A 19,482-nucleotide genomic window follows, 5' to 3' on the forward strand; every position below is an offset into this window, starting at 1 on the left:
CCAAAAAAAAGAATAGTTGGCGCGTCAAGCAGTGGAGCCAAGGTCAACATTGACCTGCTGCAACCAACAAAGGCTACTACTCAAAAACCAAGGACAAACAAAAGCGCGAGATCAGTATATCAGATCTCAGGAAGGACCTCAACAGGGTACGAAATGGTACTTTGTGCGTTATTTGATGGAAGGTCTGAGACCAGGAAAGGCCTTTGAAAAGGCTCAGGGCAGACCTATGCCTTCAAAGTCGAAGCCAAAAAAGCAGGCAGCAGCGGAGATTAGCCTAGATGAGAGCTCCAAGACATTATCGGCAAGCAGATGTGCAAGGGATGGACTGCGGAGTTTGTGTACACCTGCATACGTTTTCGACCAGATCATATACTAATAGACTAGGCGACGGAGGACACTGCAAAGTGGGTTTAGAATATAGTTCCTAAATCGTCAGGGTGGAAAGAAGCAGAGTTTTCGATATATTCTCAAGATGTTATACCATGGTGCAATGGCGATCTCCATACGCTTTTATGAAAATTCTTCAGAAGTAAGCTGCGCATCAAAAGCGCACTTCCCACGATCGGGGTAGATGACCGTTCCTTAGAGGAAATCAAAAGGCAAAATTGCCATATTAACTGTAGATTTGGCAACATACCCGTTCATGTGAACAAGGAGAAGCAGAGGAAAGATCTTTCAGAAGAGAAATCTGTTTCAAAAACTACCGAGGTCTCCGAAGGAATTCCGAAAACCACAGAGACTGAAATGACAGGATCAAACAGGGAAGTAGACCAGCTGCCCAGTGAGGAATAGAAGTTAAACGGAGGCTCTAAGGTTCAAGATGGGTAGCCACATGCAGAAAAGGGCCATGTGGGAGGAGCAGGATGATACTCTGACAATCGGGAAGAGCTCCAAACACTAACGGAGCCGATGGCTTACACTAAGATAGCCCAGGTAAACCTCTATCTTGCAAGAGCTGTATCTGCAGTGATTGCAAGGTCAATCTCAAAGGACAACATTGGAGTAGTGCTGGCTCAAGAATTCTGGGTGTACCGGAGCAGGTTATGAAAGGAGGAAGTAAGTAGATAATTTGGCACTTCACTTGCGAAAAACTGGGAACTTAAAAACGTAATTTAAAATATATATGTCGTTCAAAGTTCCTGACTAAACCTGACTGACTGGAAGCCGGGGGGAAACTTGGGAGGCATTCGGACTCCATAACGAAATCTTCGCAAGCAACGACGCTGATCATTCTTAGCAATAAATTAGAAATATATATCATAGGGAACAATCTAATATTCGTAACCAGCAATATGCAAATAGCAGCTCTTGTGTAACTCTAGGGAATACTCTGATCAATGGGAATTTTGGATGAGCCCTCAATGTCAGATCACGGAATAATCAAATGCGACATTGATGACAACTTCGAAATGTGTAAAAAGAGAAATAAGGAATCACAAGAGAATGTATTGGACTCCTATGCAAGGTACCTGAGCAACAACATCTACAAAGCGAATTGGAATTGCAAACTGTGGTGGAAGACTAAATACGCTGATGGCGTATAAGAACGCGATTACGAAAGCAAAACGGAACAGCTTCAGCAAATTCTGTGAAGAGATAGAAGCAGAAGCACCCAGGCGATACAAAGCTCTAGCCCAAGACAGTGCAATATCTCCTGTCTGTGTGAAGAAGAAAGATGCGACATATACCGAGAATGAGGAAGACAGAATACATCTGTTTCTTAGAACCCATTTACCAGAGTCCTATCCCACGGTGAAAGCCAACGATATTCTGCCAATCACTGACACCCCAACAATGAAGAGAGGAGAGAAAACTGAGAACTGGAAACTAGCACTGCCCGGAAGCTAGTGTAATGTGGACAGTGGCAATTTTTAAACCACTGAAATGAGTCGTAGTAGATACAGGCATCTTGCCAACCCTACTCCAGAGATGCCCAGAAATCATCTTAGGGTCTCTTCTAAGGGTGGTAAGGGGCAGTGTAACCTTGGGATATACATAAAAGGCGTGGAGGCGGGCAAAAGCGATCTTCAACCTGAAAGCGAGTAAAAATAATCCTTTTGACTCTAAATTTTTCAGTCCAATAATTCTAATATAGTTCGTACTCAAAAGATAGAGAAAGTCATAGACGACTATATTAGAACTGATGCTCTAATGCGCAATCCCCTACATCAATGTCAACACGCTTCCTGAGTAGGACGGTCAACCGAAACTGTCATGTATCAGCTGACGGATGTGGGAAACATCCCGGCTTTGTGGAGAGGCAGAATATAAAGGAGTAACCAAACGGAAGTACCGACAGATACAAATTCTATTGTAATGAACACTACTCAAGGTTGACCAAGGGGCCGGGTACTATCATCGCTTATGTGGAGTATAGTGGTGGATAAACTTCTAGGAGAGCCACCAATTACTGGAATACAAGTCGCGAGCTACACTGACAACATTGTTTCAATTTATATGAGGATACCCTATGCGATTGAATAAAAACTGGACTAAAAATTACTAGCACCTGGTACAAGAAAGCGCACATCAATCGAGCCATAGCCACCATAGTAGCATTCACTATGAAGCGTAAACTGGATCGCCTGAAAGTCGGTACATTACACGGCATGGAGGTCAAAACGAGAAGCAGAGGTTAAATGTTTGTTAATTACACTAGACCAAAAATGAAAACTCATGTCGGAAAGTTGCAGGTCTACAGCACCAGCAGAAAGAACTGAACTAAGCACAGGAAGTTACACAAACTTCAAAGACTGGCTGAAATGGATATGCCCACCGTCATCTGTGCATTTCCTTCGGGAATAAACTCCTCTCATCTTCACATAAAGATGCAGGCAAGGAGGGCGATCTTGAGAATGGCGGGAGTATCAGTAAGGCGAAGAGTTGCCTAAATCGGAGGAAAATTGATATTCTTTCTAGGCAGTACCCCGACTACCGCGTACTAATGCCAGGTTTCATTTCGATAAGAAATTTGAAACACTTTGGAGCAATAGGGCAAACTAGGACAGCGTGTTTGTGTCATGTGGCTTTACCCAGCAACTAATTACCTGGTATACTCACATAACCTCCACAGCAAAGGGAGCGGGCGCCGAGGTGATTGGTTCAAGGCAAATGTGTTCCCACCTAAGGTAAGCACAATAGTATAATCTAGGTGGGAATATTCACCAAAGACAGAGTGCCTCCTTTAGCCTCCAAAGGAACTCTAGGAGACAGAACATTGCTATTCTGGCTGACAGCCATGCGGCGATCAAGGCCTTTGATACAACCAGGTAAACTCCAAACTAGTATGGGAATGCCTTGACGAACTAGCTAGCAAAAGAGGAGGGACGCCTCTACACGAACCAGAACTCTTCCGTGGAAACAAGAGAAACGGCTGAAGGAACTATACTGGACGAACTTACCAGCAATAGAGCAGTCCAGGTTGCGCATGGGGGTTACGAACTCAAACGCACAAGGGACTGTTTAAACCTCACTAAGAAGAGCCTCCGGATTATAGTGGGGTCACTGCGGACTAAACTATCACTTGAGGAAGCGGCGAATATTAAGGGACACTACTTGCAGGTTCTGTGCGGACTGTGTCGAAACTTTCATACATGTTGTGGGACAGTGTCCGGCACTTAATACCAGATGCTAAGTTTATATACGGAGGAAGCAGGGAACATACATACAATATTAAATTCTGTTACGAGTTTGCTTGACATTTTATAGTTACTAGGTTACTACTATAACCATTAAAAGGGGCACAGTAGTTTTTCTAAAACGCAAGGCGACTTCTCTTAACAGAATATAATAGATATAATATTTTCGTTTTCGACAGCTTGGCATGGGAGCCGAATCTTCGCCAGTTGCATCCCCTCACTACCACATCAGCCTAATGGATGTCACTGAGTATTAATTCTTATTGGTCGCTTGACTGTCCATTCTTAAACAGTCACTGAGCAATACTCTAACTTTGGGGCAGGAGTTTAGGAGCACACTGAGTGCATCTGACGAGCAAGACTGGAGAGCCTCAGTAACATCAGTACCCGCGAATATTTGAATCCTGTTAAGCTGGTTCTATTGTATTTATTGTTCAATGTCGGGCCCCACACAATGGAACCGTAAGTTAGGATGGGACGAAACGCGGTTGCCTACCTAAACCATCCTCGGCCGAAAACCTCATTTTCCTACACACTTCTTTCTTATCCCTTGATTAATTTAATTTAGGATTCAAATACCTGACTCACTTTCCGTATAAAACCCACGCGTTCACGTCTTCCGGAATGCGATACTTATACGAAGGAAATACAGTTCCGGTAAATCTCTGCAAGCCACAACCCTTTCTTGTTGTTTCCAGAGTATGACTTTGCATTTTGCCATCTGTGTCCCAAGATTTATATGGGAAGATGCTGTTTATAGCTTAGCTGAATTTATCCTCGGCAATTACTGATTTGAAAAACTCACATAACTGGGACTGCACACCTTCCAAGTAAGGCTTTCACTCACAGTCCTCTTCTGGCGGTAAAGTGTGTACGGACTAGCAGCTTCAGAGTTTCACTAGGAGATACCATTTAGGAGCCCGCCGACTTTTCAAGGACTCATTGTCGATTAGTGGCGCGATATCAAGGATTGTTTCCAACAGTCACAATTCCCCTAGCTAAGAAATGAAAGTTTGGGATTGGTATTGCCCCTGTTAACACCTAGAGGTATATGTTTATAAAAAAGTCGCCCCAAAACCTTGCATGGGCATGATCATGGACGCCAGCTGTATTCGTTTTGGTGGAGCTAATCGATAACGTGTCATGTAAGTCGAGCAGATATATGCCTTCGATCCCGCCTACTACAGTTTGACCTCGATTAGCTTGCTGCAACTTAGGTGCAGGCTGTTTCTGACAAGAATGCATGCTATTGATCTGCCTGATCAATGACGTTTCGACTGTGGAATAACTTATAATACTTATTTTGGAAACCCATGATGGTTTAACCTTCAATTCAGGGCTTCTGTATTAGTGCGACGTGGGTGTCTTTCTCTTGCACATTGCGTTCTTGCTCCCGGTACGAATCGCCCTTTGTAGTCCGCCTTTTACAGTACCTCCAAACGCTCTCCATTTATATGGAGTAGAAAGGGTTGGCTCCCTGGGGATCCTTGTGTTTTCAAAATGGAGCGATACGAGAAGCGTGTCCTTACCCATGCGAATCTTGGCAACCACTTGCGAGCTACTGGTTTCCAGAGAATCTCGTCCCATGGAACAATCTTAGGCTTTTCTCCCTTCCAGGCGTCGCTGATCTTTGCGGCTCACGAATCGAGTAAGGCCCTCGGAAGTTGGCCCTTGGCTGCAATGACGTGGTAACTATAGACCACCAGGGGGGAATCGAAGCAGGGGATACTTGGCCTTGTTCCCCCTTACTTTCAAGGGAATGCTCGATGACAATTCCCGCCAGCCTAGCTACGACGCATGGTTCTCTACACCTGCGGCGCTAGTTTTCCGCTGACGGAATTACCATCTGAGATTTATAGAGTTTCTCACTAAGGCAATAATGATGAGGAGCTTTCCAGTTCTACAGTATTTTGAACGTTTCTGTATAATTTTGCTCTCTCGGGATGAATTCAAGAGGGCTTGTTCAGGCAGTCCACTGGCATTATTGCGTACTAGGCAAAGTTTTAAAGTTTTCGTAAAAAATAAATCACAAAAATTAACAAACATCTGCATGATTTAATAAATCGGTTCAATTAATTTCTTACACTTGTTTAGTACCGCCGGAATTTTGATCATCCTAATCGCTATGCAATCTACGATCGACATTTCCTCAAAACTGTTATACAAGTATTTTCCTTGGATTAGCATACTTTCAGGCGATAAATATTGATTCTGGTATTCTTCACCGAGATCAACCCATTGTTATTTGCTGCTCATTGAGCTTGTTTCGAAAGGAGCGATAGCAGGTACATCACCACATTGGTATAAAATAATTTCAGTCTCTCGTCACGAGCGTGTTTAAGGTGCAGAACTTTGCAGGGATTTTTCTAAGAGGTTAGATATTGTCTTTTATTTATAGTTAAGTCTAAAATTGATAGACCAGGAGGTTACTCCAAACTACAAGATATTCGCGTTGAATGGTATGGACTTCCTAGACTATGTGCGCTGCCACTGATGAACGACTTTTGTTTTCGAACACTACTTACCGCTTCCTTGATGTGTTCATTAAATCTAGTCGTTATCAGGCGTTTCGTCAAAAGGGTCGATCGAGCCTTGAAGGGAGTTAGTTTGGTATTCCCGAATATTGGGCGACTTCCAAAAATCAGATGTCAACCGAAGATCCACAAGGAAGGGGATGAGATTCGAGAAATCATTGCGGACTCGAATTTACCGACGTACAACATAGCCAAGTGGCTGATTAATGAGTGCCAGACCCTTGGGACGACGAATAGTAAGTACTCAGTTGCTAACTCCCATGAATTAATACAGAAGCTGCAACGCATTGAGAGGATGGGTGATGACAAGTTGATGGTGTCGTTCGATGTGAAAGCATTGGTTCCCAACACACCAGTGAAAGAGTCAATTTTCGAACTCGAGAGATGGCTGAGCTAGTTTGGATCTGGCCCGGAATGGAGAAAAGTTCGTATCTATGCAAACCTTGCCAGGCTCTGCATGAACGAAAACTATTTTACATTTCGGGACAGATCCTAGAAAACTACTTCGGGAGTAGCGATGGGGAACCCCCTCTCGCTGTTACTCACTGAAAGGTTCATGTCATCAATCGAAGAAGAAATGGAATCGAGGGGAATAATGCCTAAAGTATGGTTTAGGTATGTAGACGACGTATTTGCGATTGTTAGAAGAGACGATATAGACATGGTCATCTCCTCTATAAACAAGATTCATCATAAAATCGAGTTTACACTAAAGGTAGAAAAGGATGGGGTTCTACCCTTCCTGGATCTAAATGTCGTCAATTCTAGTGAGAAGCTTAAGTTCGAGATATACCGTAAGCCTACAGCAACGCAGAGAACGATACCAGTAACCTCACATCACACATTTTCCCAAAAAATTACTGCCTATAATTGCACGATTCACCGACTAATCACATACGAATACGGTTTCAATAAGGAATGACAGTACATTATTGACACCGCTATTAAGAATGGGTATAATTTTCAGACCATTGAGAAATTGATTGGAAGGAAAGTCAAGCAAAACAATAGGCATGCCTATACAACAATATTTTCACAGCAGAAGGAGGTAACCACCAGACGAATAAGTATCCCATATTCCTACCTATTTAACAACATCAGGAATTGGGTAAAAAAGTACCAACTGGAAGTCGTAGGTTCGAGTCGATCGTCCATCTTGCGGAATTTACTGGAAAGCGTCAAGGATCCTTTGGCAACGGAGGAAAAAAGCGGGATTTACCGAATAACGTGCAGCGACTGTAATAAAATATACAGAGGACAGACGAAACGCCTGATAACCACTAGATTTAATGAACACATCAAAGAAGCGGTAAGTAGTGTTCGGAAACAAAATTCGTGCATAAGATCATCAATCACAGCGCACATAGTCGAGGAAGTCCATACCATTCAACGCGAATAGACAATATCTAACCTCATTGATACTTACTTGGAGCAAACATGGTAAAGTCAAGTTTGAGCTACTGTACCTTTGTTAGTAATGGAATAATTTTGATCAAACTTGGGGATAATATCATCATCAATGGCGCAACAACCGGTATCCGGTCTAGGCCTGCCTTAATAAGGAACTCTAGACATGCCGGTATTGCGCCAAGGTCCACCAATTCGATATCCCTAAAAGTACGCCATCGTTCCATCTCAGGCTTGCTTGCTTGGTCTTCTTTTTCTACCATAGATATTGCCATTATAGACTTTCCGGGTGGGATCATCCTCATCCATACGGATTAAGTGACCCGCCCATCGTAACCTATTGAGCCGGATTTTATCCACAACCGGACGGTCATGGTATCGCTCATCGATTTCGTCGTTATGTAGGCTACGGAATCGTCCATGCTCATGTAGGGGGCCAAAAATTCTTCGGAAGATTCTTCTCTCGAACGCGGCCAAGAGTTCGCAATTTTTCTTGCTAAGAACACAAGTCTCCGAGGAATACATGAGAACTGGCAAGATCATAGTCTTGTACAGTAAGAGCTTTGACCCTATGGTGAGACGTTTCGAGCGGAACAGTCTTTGTAAGCTGAAATAGGCCCTGTTGGCTGACAACAACCGTGCGCGGATTTCATCATCGTAGCTGTTATCGATTGTGATTTTCGACCCTAGATAGGAGAAATGATCAACGGTCTCAAAGTTGTAGTCTCCTATCTTTATTTTTCCCGTTTGATCAGTGCGGTTTGATGTTGTTGGTTGGTTAGTTTTCGGTGCTGAGGTTGCCACCATATATTTTATCTTGCTTGGTTGATATGCAGCCTAAGATCTCGCTCCGATTACCACCTGCTCGATCTTTTCATGATGAAGATATCGTCAGCATAGGCCAGTAATTGGGTGGCCTTAAAGAGGATTGTACCTCTTGCATTTACCTCAGCATCACAGATCACTTTCTCGAGGGCCAGGTTAAAGCGGACGCATGATAGGGCATCCCCTGGTCATAGACTGTTGTTGATGTCGAATGGTCTTGAGAGTAATCCAGCTGCTTTTATTTGGCCTCGCACATTGGTCAGGGTCAGCCTAGTCAGTATTATTAATTTCGTCGGGATACCGAATTCTCTCATGGCCGTGTATAGTTTTACTCTGGCTATGCTTTCATAGGCGGCTTTAAAGTCGATGAATAGATGGTGCAACTGTTGTCCATATTCCAGCAGTTTTTCCATTGCTTGCCGCAGAGAGAAAATCTGATCTGTTACTGATTTGCCTGCAGTGAAGCCTCTTTGGTATGGGCGAATGATGTTCTGGGCGTATGGGGCTATCCAGCCTAGCAAGATAGTGGAGAATATCTTTTAGATGGTACTCAGCAACGTGATACCTCTATGATTGCTGCACTGTGTGATATTTCCCTTTTTATGTATGAGACAGATAATGCCTCGTTGCCAATCGTCAGGCATTGATTCGCTGTCCCATACCTTGAGCACAAGTTGATGAACCACTTGGTGTAACTGGTCGCCTTCATATTTAACCAATTCGGCTGTAATTTCATCGGCTCCTGGTGACTTATGAATTGCACGGACTGTTTCTCCTAAACTTGGTGGTGGCAGTATTTGTCCGTCGTCTTCATTTGGCTGGACCTTCAACTCGTCGATGTTCTGGTTGTTCAGTAGCTCATCAAAGTACTCAACCCATCGCTCCAATATGCCCATTCTGTCAGAAATCAGATTTTCCTCTCAGTTTCGGCAGGATGAGCATTGAGGTGTATAAGGCTCCTGTTGGTAACAGCAGATTTCATTTTTTGGCTGACTAAGAAATCTACTCCGAGCACATGGTTTACTGGATGGCCACTGTAATATATGGTGTAGCGGCTCTTCTCCAGGAAACCGGTCCCTGTCCAACGCATCTCCTGTAACACTGTTACATCAGCCCTATATTGGGACAGGGTATCGGTTAGCTGCTTACCAGCTTCATTTTTATACAGGGAGCGCACGTTCCATGAGAAAATGCGCAAATCGTTAATCCGTTGTCGTTGCCGGGTTCGTCGTTGTAAAGTCCATCCTGTCCGAGGCTCCTTTCGTGGCTCCGTAACATCGGTTTTCCGTGTAGGGTTGTCGGCCCTACCTAACCCCCAACCTGGAGGATCAGTTGGTACAGTTTGTCGCGTTTTTAGGCGCGGGAGACTCGCCTTCATCCTTCTCCGTCTGCAGCTTTTCGTTACGAAAGAGCTCCCAGCGGTCACCACGTGGAGGTGGAGATAGGGTTTGGTAGTTTTGTTTTTGTTTTTAAAATCATTTTTATTTTTAAGAAATAGGTAACAATAGTATATAGATTGGAAAAATGAACAATAAAAAACAATCTTTTAAAATAACAAAAATAACTTAAATCTAATGGCCACTGTGGGCTCTCAAAATTTTTGAATAACGATTTACAGACAGAGAAGAGAAACAGTAAGAAATGAAAATCTAATTTTACAATAAGTTGTCGGGAAATGGTCAAAAACCCGACAGAATTCACTTGGCCTTAGTGGTAAATAAAGAAATATAAAAGTAATAATAAATATTTGATCGCTTCAAAAGATACTTTTAACTTAAATTATTGTTCTTAAAACTATCATAATTATATATTTTATATTATACATTGTTTCTTTTTTTTACAATAACATCCATACAAAAAAACAAAGAATAATAACGTATGCATTTATAAGTTACAACTGGAGACAAAATCAGCACCCGTTCAATATGTACATATTTACAAAGCCCCACCAAGAAACAAATGGCAGGACTGAGCACGGCCACCGCTAGCCGGCATCCCGCAGCCACCAGCACCAAGATTTCTCTTTTTCATCCCGCTTAATGTCATTTGCTCTCGCTCTGGAGTATCTCCAGTCGAATCCCGGAGCCCCCACTGTCAAATTCCGGGGGTATTCTATTCTTTTGTCCGTGGCCCGTCTATGTATATGATACATAACCGGATCACAGGCAGAATCAAGAATTAGACCATTCCTGTCAAGATACACGAACGCTTCGGGAGGAATGAAGCCTGTCGTGAGAGTTTTCTCGAAATACCCATCATTTGGGTAGAACGGCTGCGAAACCCAAGGGTTCTCACCATGCGAAGCAGATCGTACTATATGATTCCGAATCAATCTGACGATAACTGTGTCGATTCTTGGCACAGCAGCAGCTGCATACATCACTTCATTAGTTATATAGTGCTCATAGTTTGACGAAGCAGTCCTATTAAGCCCCGTGCAAGCACGCAGACATTTCCTTTTAAAGATCCTTATTTTCTCCATTTGGCTAGCACTCAAATTAAACCAAATAGCACACCCGTGGGTGAGCACCGGTCTAACCAAAGTAAGATAGCAAATAATCTTAACCTTCCGGCTAAGATGTGGAGCATAAAAGAGTCTTCGAAGAGACATGAATGCCTTGCGAGCGCTTTCTAGCGCGACTTTAACGTGCTCGTTAAATTGGAGACGCTCGCCAAGACGCACACCCAGGTATCTAACGCACTTCTTATGAGGAATGCGCTCAGAACTATCCTCGTTTGCGACAATGTGGAAATCTCTCCAATTCCTTTTCAAGTTCCTACTGGCATACGCCAAGGAATTCCGAAACAGAACCGTTTCACACTTTTGCGCATTGATGTTCATCCGCCAACTGTTCGTGAAGAACTTAATATCATTGAACATCTTCTGAAGTTCAACTTGCACCTCAGTTACCTTCTTGTGCGCCGTGTAGGCTATCAGATCGTCAGCAAAGGCAACCAACGACCTTTTAGGAGATTTATTAAAATCGAAAGAATTGAGCAATTCGCCGGCAAATACCGCAAAAAGTGTAGGCGCAGTCACTGTCCCTTGCTGTAATCCATTCAGAACATGAAATTCTCTGTTAGTAGTGAGATTTCCGTCCGTAATAACAAAGCACTTGCCATACAGCATACTACACATCATCGCTACGAGGTGACTGGGAAACTCATTCTTCAGGAGCCTGAAAATCAGTCCATCCAACCAGACGGTATCAAAGGCTTTCTCCATGTCTATAAGGCAAGCGCCTACGCACTCACCATGGTTAATCCGCCAGCAAATATCAGACGTTACCTTCGTTACTGCATGTATTGTCGAATGTCCAGATCGAAACCCGAATTGGGCATTCGGCAATAATTCCTTCTTCTTGATATGCCCGTTCAAGGCTTTCAATACCAAAACCTCAAACACCTTGCTGATGTTAGGCAGCAAACTGATTGGGCGGTAACTTTGAGGGCTGGATGAATCCTTCCCTCTCTTTAAAATCGGGAATACTCGGGCTTTCTTCCATTGTCCTGGAAAGAAGGAATTGTTCAATAAATTATTGAACAAAATGCAATAATTACGAATGGCAATGTCTGGTAAATGCCTGAGGACCACGTTGGGAATGCCATCCATACCGGATGATCTCTTATTGTTTACTCTTCTGAATATGGAGGTTAACTGTACACATGAGACAAAGTAATCAAGCAGATTATCACTCGGTATGAGATCAGCCTGCAACGCAGAGCTAAATTGGAGAACTGTGGTGCCGTTCAGGCTATATTTGAAATTGTGGACATCTCGTTCTACAATTTCCGAAAGTCGCGTTGGCTCTAAGTCCGTTCTGGGCCGATGCACCGATTCAAAGTGCTCCCCTATAAGTTCGAGTTTCAGAGCATCATCCATCACGATGTAATTGCCTTGCGCATCAGCAGTTACACTATTCGTGTCTATACCTGAGTCAATAAGGTGTTGTATCTCGCTGCCACCGACTTTAATTCTCGGCACAGTTATTCGTGACTTCTTCCGGAATAACGTATTTATCTTAGTAAACATGGAATCTGGATCGCTTGGTGAAATACCCTTTAACTTCTCCCGCCACTGGAAGTTCACTTCATTTACGTAATGTTGACGGATAAGATCCCGCGCGATCTTTAGAAGTGATTTGAACTCAACCAATATGGGATGATGATAGTCCCCATATCTCCGATAGATTTTGTTGACGCGAGTGAGCAGAAGGCTTTTCAGTTTTTTCAACCGTTTTATGGCTGCAGTTTCATATCCTTCCATATTATTGCGAGGTTTAATTTTAGGGACGACTTGTTCAATTGTTTCCAGCGTCAAGTTCTCCAGCTTGAGAAGATACTGAAGTATTTCCTCGTTGCTCAAGTTCCTGTCACCTGGTGCAATTGTACTATCGTTTTCCCCATCAAGATGTGGGCATTCCTCTCGATATCCCCGAATAAACCTCTCTTGGAATTTCTTCCAATTTGTTTGTTTAAAGTTCAGCCTGTGGACGCCACTGTCCATCGGCAGAAGGCGAACTCTTCGTCCATCAAACAGAACTTCAATAAGAATAGCGTTATGATCGCTATCATAAGGAAGAGTCTGTAGTTTCCGTTGAGTATTCCTAAAAGTAAAGTTCAAGCGCGCGTCAGCAATGCACAAATCCAGATAGGAATTTGCCCTGGGCCAGGTTGGACTCTCTGACCCATATAATTCGCATTTATACTCTATCTGGCATTGCTCTATCCAAGATTTGAGGAATACCCGTCTGGGATTGTTTGTGGCGTTTAACCACGAGGTATGCTTAGCATTCAAGTCGCCAGCTATAATATAGTAATTATGCAGCCTATTCAGTTCCAGTGTCGTAAACAGGGAATGGAATTCCTCCTTGAACTTGGCTCGGTTGTTTCCCACTGCATAGACTGACAGAATGTATAAATTCCCTCCTCTAGGCAGTGAAAAAAGAATACATGAGACTTCGATACACTCAAAGGTTTCAAATTCAGGCCTATCAATATGCCTGAAACGATAATGGCGACCCACAAGTATTCCGGTACCACCTCCCCCATCACAATTTCGTCTATCGTTCCTCACGAATTCAAAATCCTTGAATGTTATCGAATGCCTCGGATTGAGGTGGGTTTCTGAAATCAAGACTATGTCAGGCTGTTGTCTGGCAGCGAAATCAAGGAGCTCCGCTCTTCGATGGATTCCTACGATGGAATTCACATTAATCGCGATGATCCGGAGACCATCCAGTGGTACCGCTGTGACTGCAGACCTAGCAGCGGACATGCTGTTTGTGTAAATATTCTGTTATGCTATTTATTTTTGTATTGTGTTCGTGTAGCGTATGCTACATGTTTTCACACATGGTTAGTATTTTATTGAGGATAGTGTTCATCAAGCCACTCGCATCTTGTTGGGGCTTCTTAGCTCCCCCTTGTCGAACTACTTCTGCAAATGGGATCCCCGAGACGATTGGTGCCGAAGGGACGGTACCGTCCAACGCCGCTGACACCTTCGTTCTTTGGGTCGATCTCGGTGCCTGCTGCCTTGTGACCTTAACATTGTGGTATGCAGGACATCCACGGTACGAAGCCGGATGCCCTCCGCTTCCGCAGTTAACACAGAAAGTTTTTTCCTTGCCATCTGCTTCAGTCAGCGAACATTCAGCTGCGGTATGGTCTTCCCCGCACTTTACACATCGTAAGGTCATTTGACAGTTCACTGCCGAGTGACCATAGCGCTGGCATCTTCGACACTGGACTATTTCGCCCCTTAGCAGGCGCTCAAAACGAATGGCCTGGTAATTAAGCGACCTGATGCCGATCAGATCGCTTCCCCGGCTCTCCGGGCTTATCTGCACGAGCAAGTGCGGCAGGATTCGTTTTTCCAAAACGGACCTCCTCGTACTAAACCGTGACACTGAGAGGAACTTAACCTCAGTTCCCGTCTCCCGGAGCATTTTGAGCACCTCATCGGGCTCTTCCTCCGCATCCAAGCCTTTCAGAAGGAAGGTTTGCACCTTCTCTTCCTTTGGAGTGTTCAGCAGGCATTTCCCAGGTTTTATGCTCCATCGTGGGTACCAATCCACGTTTCGCCCTGGGACCTATACTACCCTTTGACCCTTTGACATAATATGCTTCATATTATATTCTATACTATTATACATTTTTATATCTCTAAGATTCGTTTTGAAAAGTACTAATCGGGTTGTTCCATTTGATACCCCACATATATTTGGTGAAAAAAATGTACACTCCCCTTTCGCTTATATGGAAGCCCCCTAATAATCCCAAAGTAAAATGATGCCACTCACTGCATGTAAATGGACAAATAGACCACATATTCTCTTTCGTAACAATCGGTTCAAATAAATCAGGTGTGACAGATAGACAGGCGGGAAGACAGATATTGAAACAATTTTAATAAGGTTTTGTTTCAAAACCAAAACCCTAAAAATTGGGAATAGTCTTGTAAAGAATAGAGTGGTGTTGGGACGCTTTCATAAAAGTGATCATGCTAGATTTACAGGTGAGTCAAATATTGTGCCGTAGTGATAACAATGTGGAAGCTGTGAGTAAACCGAATCTTCTACCCAGTAGTTGCTCTACTTAACCCTTTAACAATCAGCTAACTTTTAGGAAATATATCACTTCCGTAGAGAAGAAAGGTAATTAAACAAGTTCTAATTCCAGAATTAGCTGCGTCACAAGTCTATCGAATAGAGTATTTGTTTTTGAACTCCCTGTCAGCCAATGTTGACCAGGATAGCGGCTCCTCACTTTGAATGTGATATGAATGGAGTAATATGAGTCGCTAATGTACCTTGACTGCTGCTGGAACGTAATTAATTTATAGGATACTAGCATTTAATAACATCCCAACACACCCACCATTTGACGTCACTTAGTCCATTGATGCGTTATACCAATGTTATACCAATCCTCCAGCATTTCTACATCTCAGCAGGACACCCAAAATGTTAATTACACTCCCAAATATCATTCCGTTTCTATTTAAATAATTACTAATCTCTATTATACTCTCGGATACATTTCAAGCTGCCATGGCTCGAGGAAATTAACAATTACACGGTTGAGTGATAATTAGCGTCAACACTACTCACGTAGGTTTTGGGGAGGTTGGAAGATTCTGAAATTTCTAGTTGGGTCTGGGATCTTAGAGATGTTGCGATATGGGAGGTAGTCTCAATGGGCATAGTGCTGCGCATCAAAAATTAATTGGAGGCTAAATATGCCTCAATGAAAATGCCTAAATAAAAGATCCACTCAATGGTTTTGTCGAAAATGAGAACATTTGATATGAGAATGCAGATACAGAATTTCGGGCATCCCTGAAGGGTTTTCACCTCTTAATCCATTTACTCCTTTGGTAACATCCATGCTGCTTTGTTGTAAGTAATAAGTTGCCGAGCATATGCTGATTTGCGCTTGGAATTACTAAATCATGGCAAGAAATAGACTTCAATTTGGTCATCTCCATCTATCACACGCGCGTAACTACCATCAAGAAAAACTTACCGATCTGCGCTAATTGAATCCGAATTGAAAATTGAATGGAATGGACAAATGAAAAGTAAATAGAAAGTGTGTAAAGTAATTTTCCTAAGTTTAGCGGTACAGTTTGTAATCTCCATAGTGTTAGGAAAAGTGTTCCATTGTTACGGCCGAGGCCGAGATAAAGTCAGCTGCATTTAGATGGAACAAATCAAGTTAATTGGATTTTTTCCATTAAACTCGACCTAATACGATTGAATTACATATATAAAAGACTTCTGCACACCCAAATTAGAGTAAAAATTTCAAACTACCGATTTATCTAAAAGAAGCTATATTACATGCACATCAACTGGTAAGCCTAGTTACCTAACCATTTTTTAATTTACCAGTAAATGGTAGCTAAAATGTGGGTATGACACCTGTGACTGTTTGTTGGAATTCATAGTGATGCGACAAGCTTCCCATGAAAACAAGAACGAAATATGTTAAATATCCCCAAAATAAGTCCTCAAAATCTCTCTCTCTCTAAACTTTCAAATAGTGTTTGATGGGATCTCACATACGAGTATAAGATAAAGTTCACGAAAAAAAGGAGAATGAGACCAGTCACCAGAAATTGAAAACAAATTTTCCAGCCAGAAGACTGATTGTTATAAGGAATAAATTTACTACGGCATTTTCGTTTGCATATAATGAAATACAAAGCGGCAGTTTCGGTTCATATCACAGAAATTATCTGGCCAAGTAAGATATTACTCGGTAACGGGTAACTCTGCATTTCAGATTATAGCTACAACTCTTCGCGGCACTCCACTGATTATCAAATATTCAGCTGGGCCTACGCCAGGGCCATGGAAGAGCTTCCAATCCGCCCTACGTCAGTAAGTTAGTTTAGTTTACTGGGGGAAGCCGCAGCTCCAAACACTCAGGCCATTGTTAGGCCCATTGTACTATCCCCGTAAATTGCCTATTCAATGGCTTCTTGCCTACGGTGCTCACAGGCTTTAGCGAATCTGAGAACATTCTCCAGAGGCAGAGAGTGTGCCGATTCTTCATTGAAGGAAACCTTGCCAAGGTGCCTTCGTCTCAGATCTGAGGATACCGGGCAGCTGCATAAAAAGTGCAGGGCAGTCTCCTCCTCTTCCTCACATTGGCTGCACATAGCCGAAACCACTACCCCAAACTTTTCTATATGGTAGTTTAAGGAGCAGTGTCTCGTAAAAGCCCTACTAGGGTTTTCATGTCCCACTTCCTAAGAGACAACAAAAATGCCGCTCTAGTGGCCCTAGGCTCTTTCAGAACAATTTTCACCTGCCGGCAAGAGTCCAAATTTCTCCACTCGGTTGCGTGAATCCTTGCAATTTCACCCTGCGCCCGATCCATCCTCCATGACTGACCACTCGGTGAAGATTATTAAGTTTGTAATCTGAAAAGGCTCATGGCCATTTGTGGACTAGTCTTCTCTTTTGGTGATTACGACAGTATATGTCTTTTCAAAGACGAATCTGGAAACCATATGATCGGTCGGCATCAGGGCTACCGGATGTTTTTCAAGGAATTTCCAGATAGACGCATGCCCGTTGGATTGGCAGCCTTTCCACGCCCCAATGGTATCGAGCCTATATGCGTCGTTGGCCGCTTTCCATTTCACCTCCAAGTGAATGGGGAGGTAAATTTAGGATAGCTTCAAGTGCCGCAGTCGGCGTAGTACTCATTGCTCCAGTAATACTTAGGCAACCAAGTCTCTGAATCTGCGTTAGCAGCTTCCTGTTGTTGGCAAAGTTCAGTCTTGACCACCAGACGATGCATGCATACATCAAAATCGATTTTATTATGGATGTATACATCCAGTATATCCGTTTTGGTGAAAGTCCCCAGGGCTTACCTATCGCATTCCTACAGCACCAGACCAATCTGCAGGATTTCTGATATGTTCCTGGATATGATGCTTCCACATTAACTTGGAGTCGAAATATACTCCTAAGTACTTGACTGTTTGTGCCAGCTGGATTTCCGCCCCTGTTAAGGTGGGTAGCGCATAGCTGCCCCACCTGACGTTCCTAGTGGACATAACTAGTCCAGTCTTCCTAGCGGTCATCGTGAGTCCATTGCAAAGGCACCAGCTGCGGATTTCATGCAGAGTTGCATTCAAGCAGTCGTCCACAAATGTTTGTGCGAACACTTTTTGTCCTCCAGGAGCCATAGCAGGGTATCCATTATCAAAGGCCATAGCAGTGGAGAGAAAACCCCTCCCTGTGGGCAGCCACTGAGACATCCTGCTTCAATAGACTTCTAGCCGACCGATATGTGAATTTTTCTCCACTCTAGCATGTGAAGGATCCAACTGATTAGCAGCGGTTCGATTCCATGCTGTCTTGCCGCATCACAAATTGCTGCGAATGAGGCATAATTGAAGGCACCTTCGATGTCCATGAATGCGCCTAAGGCGTATTCTTTTTCGAACATGGCCTTTTCAATTTTTACCGTAAGTTCATGGAGTACTGTCTCCGTGGATTTGCCTTTCTGGTAGGCGTGTTGCCTATGGTGAAGTGGCCTCTTAGGAATGTATGTATCTCTTATGAACTAACCTACTAGTCTTTCTAGTCCTTTTAGCAGAAAGGACGTTAGACTGATCGGTCGAAACCTTTTTGCGTCTGTGCAGGTGGGTTTTCCTGGTTTGGGAATGAATAACACCTTCACATCCCGCCATTTAATTGGAATATAAGCATGTGCTAGGCATGCGCGATATATATCCCGAATATGTAGACCTAGGGCATCCATTCCCTCTATTACTAGCGCAGGAATGATGCCATCCGGACCTGCAGACTTGTATCTATGGAACGAGTTAAATGCCCATTTTACTCGCTCCAGTGATACTACTTTGAATGCCAAATTCCAGTCTCTCAGTTGAGGAGTGTATGCACCTGTTGGCCCCGAGACTAAATTTCGGATGCTGCCTGCCTTTAAGCAAACGGTTTGTCATTTCTTCATAGCTTTCTGTATACCTCCCGTTCTGTAAACGTAAATAACCCAGTTTCTGGCTACGTTCTTTGACCGGAAACCGCGTCAACTTTGAGGTTGCCTCAAGAGAGTTAGTCTCTTCGCAAAAGCGTTTCCATGATGATCGTTTAGCCGATCTTATGCTCTTCTTTAGAGCCTTCTGTGCCACTTTATAGCTAGCTAGCGCCTGAATCACAGAGCACGATTGAGGAGCATCCTTGTCGTTCTCCTCTGTTTTGCCAAATCCGAGTTCCACCATGGTGAAAACACATGGTGAAAAAGGGTAAAAACCCTTCTTTGGCATCTTGAGTGGACAGCCTTTTTCGAAAGCTTCTCTCATGCTAGTTGTGATCATCTGGGTTGTCTTCTCAATTCCGGCAATGGATTTGATGCGCTTCCCAGGGATCGGGCGCTCAATCCTATTTTATACATGACCCATTGTGTCTTCGCGGATTCCGAAATGGAGTGGGTGGAAGTGAATTCATGCCCATTACGAAATCAATGCGTCTGTGATCCGAGAGTGTGACATCGTTTGATACTCTCCGATCAAAGCCGCGATGTAAAGAGAT

This window comes from Hermetia illucens, chromosome 2, assembly GCF_905115235.1.
Source record: "Hermetia illucens chromosome 2, iHerIll2.2.curated.20191125, whole genome shotgun sequence".
Classification (NCBI taxonomy): Eukaryota; Metazoa; Arthropoda; class Insecta; order Diptera; family Stratiomyidae; genus Hermetia; species Hermetia illucens.